This window comes from Camarhynchus parvulus, chromosome 4 (assembly GCF_901933205.1).
Source record: "Camarhynchus parvulus chromosome 4, STF_HiC, whole genome shotgun sequence".
NCBI classification, from domain to species: domain Eukaryota; kingdom Metazoa; phylum Chordata; class Aves; order Passeriformes; family Thraupidae; genus Camarhynchus; species Camarhynchus parvulus.
In genome coordinates, this window is record NC_044574.1 from 27,128,161 (window position 1) to 27,138,399 (window position 10,239).

General features: G+C 43.7%; 1 protein-coding gene across 1 annotated transcript in view; it reads right to left on the reverse strand.

The window, feature by feature from the left end:
- The window catches only part of LNX1 (ligand of numb-protein X 1), an 81,068-nt gene extending 71,390 nt beyond the window's left edge, over positions 1–9,678 (reverse strand). The window contains exons 1-2 of the mRNA XM_030946848.1: positions 9,561–9,678; positions 8,403–8,550 (exon numbers count right to left, since the gene is read on the reverse strand). The gene's annotated coding sequence lies outside the window, so the exon portion shown is untranslated. The remainder of the gene's footprint in view (positions 1–8,402; positions 8,551–9,560) is intronic.
- Positions 9,679–10,239: the final 561 nt, after the last annotated feature.

Below are 10,239 nucleotides of genomic sequence, written 5' to 3' on the forward strand. Positions count from 1 at the left end.
AGTCAGTTTGTCAGTTTGAATTGAAACCTTGTTTGAAGGAAGTTTATAAAACATTAAGGTGCCCAAAATCTTATCATCATGCCTTCTGACCAGAATTCCTCCTACGTATAGCCTATTCTCTCTTTTTTCCCTACCTTTCCACTTATTTTTAAATCTATTCTGACTAAAGAAGAATCACAACATTTTCTTCCTGCCTGCTGTGTAATTAGATGGAGATTTGTTATGGGAAGAGGCAAGATACATACCTTCAGGTAAAAAGCCAGTAGCTGGAGGAGAGTTGTGAATCCTGGAGATATCAATTTAGCAGGTAAGAATTCATCTTGACTTTTAAGATATTAGGAAAGACTGTTATAACTGGCTCTTAGAGGAAAATAATTGTATTTAAAAATTCAGCACATCAGTACAGAATGTGTCTGACACAACAAACAGGACCTCCAAAACCTCTCCTCTGCCTGGCCCCAGTTTTAAGACAGCTGGCTTTTCAAAGTTATTAATAGTCAAAAAGTCTTTCTCAGAGCTTATAACAATCAAAGTACTTTGCAGAGCCTTTAGTGATGAAAGGCATTTCCAACTGAATAGAAAAATCCATTGGTACAGTACAGTAGGTGAATAACCCCAACTTTTTAAGTTGTAGCTCAAGCTGTGAGACCCAACAGCAACGTCATACTGTGCCTGCACGCAAAGTAACTTCTAAAACCAGAACCAGACTGTTTGAAAAGAATTTTTTTCTCTGTGGCTCATGCTGGAATTTACAGAATTAACCAATGTTGGAAAAAGTTTTTTGTTGTGGAATTATCTAGCTGAAATGCCTGTTGGGAATGTATGGAAATATATTCGGCTGTTTTGTCTGTCTCTCACATGCCCACGCAAACCTGGATTGCTCTTTCTGGTGATTTCATGGATACAAAACTTTACTCAGCATGTTAAAATGAAAAAAAATCAGCCCAGAAGTACTGACAGTATTAGGAACAGCTGGATGAGATCTGTGTGAAGAGAAGATCTGAGTAAGACAGTATATATCCATCAGGTTAAGTATTCCTTACTATAAGGAAAATGTCCTAGGAATGAACTCACCTCAGTAGAAAGTAGTACTTCCAAGCAGACTTGTTGCTGGCATGCCTCTAGTTGTCAAATACTGATGGTTAAGGTAGTAACTTCTGTTTCTTGCTCTTTTCAAAGCTCAGTAAGCCCAGACTTATGCCAGAACTAAAAGCTCAGACTCCAAGTGTGAAGATGAGTTGTAGCAAAATGGGCAGGCTGTGGGTAACTGCTTCCCAAAGGCACACAGTCTACCTGCTCAAAGGAAGTCAATCATGTGGTGGAAGCGAGGCTATGTGAGCAATTATGATTGACTCCTCAAGGGCTTCCTAAACATATGCTCATCCTAATTGACATAATAAATGCCACTGGCATTTCACATAGTAAATTACAAAATGACATGGCTAGTTATGTAACAAAAGGTGCACCTCCACTCCAATTTGGCTGATTGCTCTGGCTGCCTTTGCCAACACTGGCAGCCTCGCAAATACCACAAGCTTGCTTTCAGCCATTTGAGCAGATGACAGAACTGTATTTTTGTGGCTGGACAACCAGGTGTCCCAGCTGCCTTCTAAGATGCTGGTAAGCCAGGAACACGTACAGCATGCAAACTGCATGAGGGAGAGCATCCCTGGTCCCTGCTGCAGGTGTGTCTGCTGTGTCTCTGCGATGGGCACTGCAGACCATGTGTGCTCTGTGCAGGCTGCCCTACTTAACTTTAACATAAGAATACAATAGGCAGAGTAAATTGCATGGGATTGTGAAAATCTTAACTTAATACAGCTTCACAGTAAATCTTAATCTGTTTTTGCAATCCTCTCCCAGGGCCCCAAGTGGGTCAGCAGGGAAGGTGGGAGATGTTACTTCTCTGCCCTCCCAGAGAGGGGAGGGAAGAGGAAGCAGATGAAGAGGGAGCAAAAGAGAAGTGGAAGACTTCTTCCCCTCAGGACACTGAAACCTTACACCTCAGCCTGGCTCCCACGCCATGGTACCTGCCACCCTCAGACCACACAGCATCTCCTCACATGTGACCACGAGATAACATTTAATAACTACAAAGCACAGAGCATGTGATGGATAACCCTGCTAATAACACATAATAAAGTAAACTGTGCTTTAATTACGCTGTGCCTTTACAACTGCTTCTCTGATCCAGGAGTTTCTTAATACTTGGCAAACTACTTAATGAGTTCTCACAACACCCTGTGGGGACCTTTTTTTAGAAGCAACCCATGTGGTTAGAAGCACCTGCTTGGTTAGGTGAGCAGGGGAAGGGGCAGCTGGCTGCCCCCATGCCAGTGGGGGCAGTGCCCAGATTCTGTCACAAGAATCCTTGTGCAGCAAGGTGACCACAAAGATGCTCTTAGACCTGATCTGAGGGAAAGCCCTGTCATGGGTTTACAGGAAGCAGGTTTTCTGGGAATGGAGTGGCCAGAGGCCAATAGGTGTTCAGATTTTAAATTGACACCAGGCTTGGCCACTGAGGGTGGATGCGCCTCTGAGAACACAGGGGTTAGAAGCAGAGCACTCCCTTGGGCTCTCTTTTTGATTTCCGGCCAGCAAAGAGGCGAGGGCTCCCCTGCCCGGCTTCGAGCTGGGCGGGGGAGAGAAACCTGCGGCCCGGCAGAGGTAGGCCTGACCCCTCAGGATGGAAGGGTGGTGGGGGCACCAGGAGGTGTTGGGCAGCCCCCCCCAGGAAAGACAGAGGGAGAGAGGCCCTGAGAAGATTTGGGCAGCACCCCCACCCCCAGCTAGAAGATGAGAGAGAGAAAGCTGGTACGGGCCTGTGGCCTTGAAGTGATATCGCCTGTGGAGAAGGAGGGGGAAGGGGGGAGTGCAGCAGGGAAGGAGCCTGGCTGCGTGCAGAAGTTTGTTAACCCCTTTCTGGACAATGAAGACCTCACAGAGCATTTGGACCTTTCCCGGAGGGGAGATGGAGTGGATGATAAAGAGGAAATGGGCAAGTGAATGACAGTCGGAGCAGTGAGTGAGGCTGGGAGAGTAAAGAAGAGGCCGGAAAGAGATGATGGAGTAGCTGGTTGCTGGACTCTTTTTGGTACAGCCATGGACAGAACCATGCTTCCTCGCGACACAGAAGCTGCATGCAGGGGGGAGGCGATGGCTCAGAACTGAGAGGGTTCAGTTTTGGAGACCCCCCGGCCCCAGGGGGTAGACAAGTATGGGGGGGAAAAGAGGTCCCGAGATGAGAGAAAACTGTGCTTTTTTGGAACTGGTCAAAGCACCCTTAAAAGGATAACCCTTGAAGCAGCTCTGTTCCAGGTCCAGTGGTGAGAGCGCTGGGCATGCAAGGAAGAGGTCACCATGGCCCCAAGAAGGACTCCTCTCCTCTTGATAGACTAGAATTGAGTATTTACAAGGTGATGGATGGAGACTTGAAATTTGGAAGATGTATTGGAAATGTGGTGGGGGGAGGAGGAAATGCTTTTTGTGGAGTTTTCATTTTCCAGGTGTGTGTGTGCGTGTGTGTGTGGTTTTTTTTTTCCTTTTGTAGTTTAGTTAATAAACTTTTTTTTCTAAGGTAGAGGCCTGCTTTGCTTATTTCCTGGTCACATCTCACAGCAAACACCAGGGAAGTATATTTTCATGGGGCACTGGCATTGTGCCAGTGTCAAACCATGACAAGCCCTCACAAACTCCTGACTTCTGGGGTTGCATCCTCTGCTTTATGGACATGCATCTGCAGGGGAGACAGCAGCAACTTGCAGCAGTTGGCTCCCCAGAGTAACTTGTCTAAATGCAAATGCCTGGGTTAAAACCTCTGGCCTGTTGCACTCAAAGGAAAAATTAAGCAAATTCCGTGCAACAAGGATGTAATCATCTGTATCTCAAGTTCATTTATGTTTCACCTAACTCCCGTACTATGATTTAGATGTAATTATTATATTTTACATTATAAAATAATTAAAATTATTGTTAAATATTATATACTATATACAATTAAAATTATAGGTCTGTAAATGTCTATAACTTAAATTATACTTGTAACTTATTCTTTCCTCCTCCTGCTACTTGGTCCACAAAAATGACTAAATAAACAAATCCTAAGCAGAAAAAAAAGTCCCTATTGAAGAACTGCACGGTACAGTGACACTGCTGTTTAAAATAGCACAATCTGAAAGCATTCCTTGCCACTCAGTTCCAGGGTCACAACTGCTGGGGCCCAGTCCCACTCAGGACCCTGGATAAAGGAGGGTACAAGCCCTGGTAAGGTAGTCAGCAGGGAAATTTCAACAGCTTAGGGGAATGGTACAGCCTAGGGGCAGCTTCAAAAAAGAAGGGAAAACACACAATATGCAGCCATAAAAAGAAATTTTGATGGACAAGGGGAAGAAATGTTGATGACCTTACAATTTTGTGCGCTGCTGAGTACTGAATATCACATTTAAGAAAAATATATTGCTGGGAAGAGGGAGATAAACTGGACACTGAAGAGGCTGAACCCAGCAGCCCAGTTACTGTGGTGTGACTATCAGTTTTCTGGGGCTGACACAAGTTACATTTTGGCTCTTGAGCAGACCTCTCTTACAAAGCAGTGCTGACAGTGCCCATTTATATCTGCTGGTAGTCCCTATTGCTCCTTTGGGAGTCAGGTGTGCAGTAGAGCTTATAGCTCTGTTTAAAATGGAAAGGACTGGGTAAACCTAAAGTATGCAAGCAGGAGTAGAAGCAGATCTCTCTAGATGAGGCTGTGCAATAGTTTCTGTTCCAGGGCATCTCTTTTTTTTGGAGCAGGATAATGACTAAGCTCCCTACCCAACAAAAGTCTCAGCAAGTAAATTTTGTTTATTAGAGTGACCAAACCCTCAGCCACCAAAACACATCCTGTAGAGCCTGGTTCTGTCTTCATCTGCTCAGTGCTGGGAAACAACATCCCTAGTGTGGTACTACTCACTGACTTGATTAATCACTGCTTTAATTGGGGCCTCATGGGAACTCCCCCAAAGCCCATTGCTAATTAACATGCATGTGTTGCTGATGGCCTTGTAATATTCCCCTTAACAACAAGAGGCTTACTAAGGTTTTGTCAGCCAGGACACACGAGTGACACCAGCCTGGGAAAGATAGTTAGGTCGGTGGCTGAGTTAATATCTACTTCCAGAACTGGTTCTGTGGGTATGAAAACCAATTGTGTGCTGTTTAGTCCAGTGATGAGAAACCAATTAGGAATTACATGCTCAAATTGTCCTGCTTCCTGTATCCTTTCTCACAATCAGATGTTATCTGCTGTGTGCAGGCAGGCAAGGGGATTTTTTAATTCTTTGAAATTCCTCCTACAAGTCATATTTATTTCAGTGCCTCAGACCCTTTTTGACTGGGTCTGAACTGATATAGTCTTTTAAATAGCAGTAGTGTGATTAGATGAGTTCTCAGACTGAAACTATGAAAACCCAAAGCTATACTTTCCAGCACTGGGTTCTACTTGTAAAATCCTGTGAGAACTGATGCTGTTAAATGTATAGTACAAAATCAGCTTTGTAATAGAAAACAAAATAATAGCATCACCTATACTTTTTTAACATCAGCATTTCAACACATGTAGCTGTAAGCATGGAAAGCAAAAGGTTAGGGAAAAGACAAGCAAAAAGCAGACAGGAATTATATCCAAAAGCAATCAAAATTTATCTACTTTCAAACAAGCCATTTTCTGAAAGATATACCAATCCAGACAGAGAAATAGGAAGCATTCCTGAATAAGAAGTTTCTGGCAGAAAAAACACATTTATTTTATTAATAATCTTTGTTTCAGTAAGAATGTTGTGGGTGTATTAAAGTCAAACTGGAGGACCAATGAGAGGATTCCATGAGCAGCTAGACAGGTAGGAAGTTTGAGTATTTAGCTCCTTATAAAGGAGGAATTGATTTTTACTCAGTGGGATGAGAACAGTACACATTGTGAAGCAGTTGTACACAACAGGAACTGCCAACTAACCATTCCCTGAACATGTATTGAAGGTGAAAGTTTGTCTTCTGTGCTGAATCCTTTTGAATCCCATGATTCAGATAATTATTGCTTTTGCAGATTCAGGTTGAGCCTTTAGGGAAAGCATTGGAAAGATCAACTGCATATGTGTCCATCCCAGCTTCTAATTTCTGTGAAAGAACTGCAAACAAGTGCTCAGTCAGACTGCATTGCAGGACACCAGTGTCCCCCCATTTAACAGGAGTGGGGTTTCATTATCTCCTCAAAAGGCTCTGGCCACAGAGTCCCTCCAAATCAGCCACAGGCCTCCATCTGCCCTGACAGTGAGAGGATCCAGGCGGCAGCACGCAGCCCTGCAGACAAGGCTGACATCTCCAGAAATACCAGACTGCTTCCCTCCAGCAGCCAGCCTTGAGGAGACTCTCTACATTTGAAAGCCTGTATTAATTTACTTTCCTTCTGGAAACAATGCTGCTTGATTTCCTGGTTTGCAGTGAAAAGGAGCTAATCTATCATCTCATCCTGCGTGCAAAATTTATTTCCATTTTACTAAAGAAAAGCTATGCTAGGGAAAATGCCAGCACATTCAAACTTCTTCCAAAAGACAATTCAATTTTCTTTTCTAGTAGATGATCACAACTCAGAGCCAGGAACATTCCTCTTTCCAACTCCAGGCTACAGTGAAGTCCTGATGCAGTTAATGTTCAAACACATGGGCTTGGAACACCCTTAAAAAAGCAGAGCCCATGTGAGCAAAGGGGAGGACACTTCTACAGGACCACAAACAAGTAAGAGAAATTAGCAGTGGGAGAGTATTTTCAGGGGGCAAGGATAAGACAACAATGAGACAAGCTTTCCCAGATTGATTCAATTTATATCTTTGGAAAATACAGGTAGGCTCTGAGGTTTGGGGTGGAAGAATAAAATAGCAAATTAGTAACAGATCACTTCCTTAATAAGAATTTTCAGTCTTAGGAAAGTAGATGGGAGTATTGAGGATACAGCTCCTCACACATCAGCAGCTTTCCAAATTCCTGACAGTGATTTCTGGCTTTTATTTGCAGATCAGGATTTGTGCTTTTCCAACAACAGCAGATAAGAGTCACTGCTGTTTCAATGAAGTGCTGGAACTGCCTTGATGTTGCTCTGCATGAACCTGAATGAGAAAATGAAAAGTGTTTGGGGCAGTGGGAGCTCCATTTCTACAAAAGATTGTGGGAAAGCAAGTGCCTTGCATGGTGCCAAGTACAGTCCCCTAAGGTTATCTTGTTTTTCCTGCTGTTGAAGGAGCCCTTTCCTAGTTATCAGGCATCCTAGAAAATCATGACATACAAGTCTAATATGCACCTTTTCTGGTTTTTGTGTTTTTCTTTGGCCAATGTAAAAGCGGCTGAGAGCTTGATGTAAGCAGTCCATCCCTGGTCATTAAAAATAACCCAAAACATTAGGAAGTTTAAACATGTGAACAGGTCCTTCTGATTTATATACTTGGACCTCTTGTCTACTGAGTACTCAGAGTATACATTCTGGTGAGTGAGGATGCCCACGCACCCTCATTGCTTTTCTGGGTTTTGAGTTGGCACTGAGAATATACACGTTCTCACAGGAAAAATCAGTCTTATGGTAGAAATAAAACTTATAACATATATTCACAGGTTTGCAACTGCTGCATATACTGGTACTGAATTACAAGATGTTTTGAGTAAAGAACTGAGTGTAAGCTTACGTGTGAAGAGCATGAGCTAAAGATAAAAACGAAATCAAGTTCTCTTCTTTTTCTCACCTCAGCTGCAGTTCTATGCATAAAATCAAGCAGGAAGATACAGCAGTGGTGAATGTAGCCTCAATTTACCTCCTACAGCTGCAGCGAGACTTTGTGGGTTTTAACCTGGGGGAGGGGAAGAAATGGGTTTCCAGAGGATTAATAAAGCGATGGGCTAAAGCAGCTGCAGTACAAATGGCACCTCTCCACAAATAATTGTTTGGATTTCAACACACTTTACTGAAAAAATAGACTTTCTTAGCAACGGGGAGGACAGAAACACAAGCACATCTAGCTAACAAAAAGGCTATGAACTAAGCAGTGTTTTTGCATATCAGCATGTATGTAGGTAAGTAGTATTTTAACAGGGCCTACCAAGAAGTGCAGTAACCTACAGCTATGTTATATAAAACAAGCTCTACATTAGGCTATGGGGAGCTGAATCATTAATGACAGACACAGTAGATACTTATCACTGTCCGGCTGCATGGCACTCTAGAGTGTGCAGGCTGAGGTTTGGACCCACTCCCCTGCCACTAAACAGGGCAGGTTTGAATATCTGAACATTTTTTGCACCTTTGCTGCTCTGGAAGAACTCACGCCAAGCTCAAGGGGAAAAGTAGGAGCAGGACAAAAGAAGGTACAAGCCTTTGAACTCACGTGTGTGGCTTTGCCGTGTCTCTCATGCGCTGCAGGGCGTGGTGCAGGTGTAGAATCAGCAGGCAGGGGCTGGCATGGCTGGGCAGGGCCTGGGCTCAGCCCCCCGCTGCAGGCACACAGCGCTGCTGCCCGTGTCAGACGGCGAAGCCTGTGGCATGACAGAAGGTACAGAAAAGCTGAATTGCATAAACCTGAGCAATTTAAGGTTTAAAAGGCCACACCCTCCCAGCCATGTCTCCCGCAGGCAGATAAGCGTGTGCAGGTTGCTCATACAATAATGTAACTTGAAGCTTTTACTTTTCTTTCCGGCATATACCAAAGTTCATTTTCAGTCAGGTTCTTCCTTGCATTTCTTTTCTTCTTTTAACCTGACAATCAACATGGCTTAAATTTAACAAATACAAGTGGACCATCCTAAGAATCACTTCAAGACAGAAGATTCATGTTGGCTTTCCCCTTTGAAAAGGAAGATGGGGTCCACATGTACTAGCCCAGAATGAATAGTTTGGAATCTGAATCTTCACCTTGTTCCTGTATACTTGGTGGTAAATACTTGAACCACAAAAGAGCAATTTGTAAACTCCAGAATCAGCTGTCTGAAAATACAAGCTCTATTAATTTTCTGAACATTGCAAAATTAAGACTGCATTAAACCCTCTTACCGAGTAATTTTCAGTTTAAAAAGCACCCAAGAAGGGGATAAAATGATGTACTGTAGATAAGGTGTCATGGTGCTGCACTGTGATGCAACAGCTGGGCAAAAAAACAGCACCAGCAAAAAAGATCTTTTTTTCAAAAAATATTTTCAACAGACTAAAAGAAACCCTCATCTTCCAACTACAAGAATCACTAATAAATGCAATGACTTCAGCCATCTTAAGCATTTTCTCCTAAGGAAGGGAGTGTTATTCAGGAAGAAAGGCAGCTTTGGAGATGCACTTGAATAAAGCAACTGCAGTGTACCCTGAAAACAGGCGGGAGGAAATCCCCAGCCTTCGATATAAACATCTATGGCTACCAGGTCTTGGCCTCCAATTTATTCTTACACAAGTTTGTTTCCCTTCAAGTATTTTAAAAGCATGCTTGTTATTTGTGACCATAAAATCCCCTGTTAAATATTTATTTTAAGAAATCATCAAGGGACATGTCAAGTCCTACCAGCAAGTGTGACAGCCATATCCTTGGCTGGATGGATGCTTCCTTGCAGCAGTATTTGCCTTTTCTGCCCTGACAGCACAGCACCTCAGCTCCACTCTGCTCAAGAAAACCTGGGATGGGTTCCTGCCAAGCCAGTCTGCCAGTGTACAGTTGTTCCAAACCCAGGCAGTGCTGTGCTGGATCTGGGGCACTGTGCAGCTGCTGCTCTTCCCCCAGGATGGGTGCAGAACGGAGAGACACAGCCCGCACGGGACCAGATGTCCATGGCAGTCACAAGGCCAGATATGCAAGCCTCATGCGTCAGCCGTCTGCAAAATTGAACTGTGCATATGAAATGTACTTTTAAAAACATGCTTAAGCTACAGAAGCTTAAACATTAGCAAATACATCCCCACAGAGCAAAGCCTGTGTTTAAATCCTTCCTCACATGGGAGGTCTCTCTGAGGCTGCTCGCCCCAGATTAGGAAGCCCAGAGCGCTGTTGTCACAGGTGACCACATCAGATGCTCAGTTACAGACTTAATTTCCATCCTAGCAACTAGCCAAGTTTGCCCTCCCTCCCACTGCTGGGAGGCTTTCCTAAGTTTCCAGACCAAGGGCCAGCTCAAACTCATTTCTTCTCACGCTAATGTTACTGAATTGCTTAAATTGCCTTTCCTATCTCATTATATGCTTTCCTG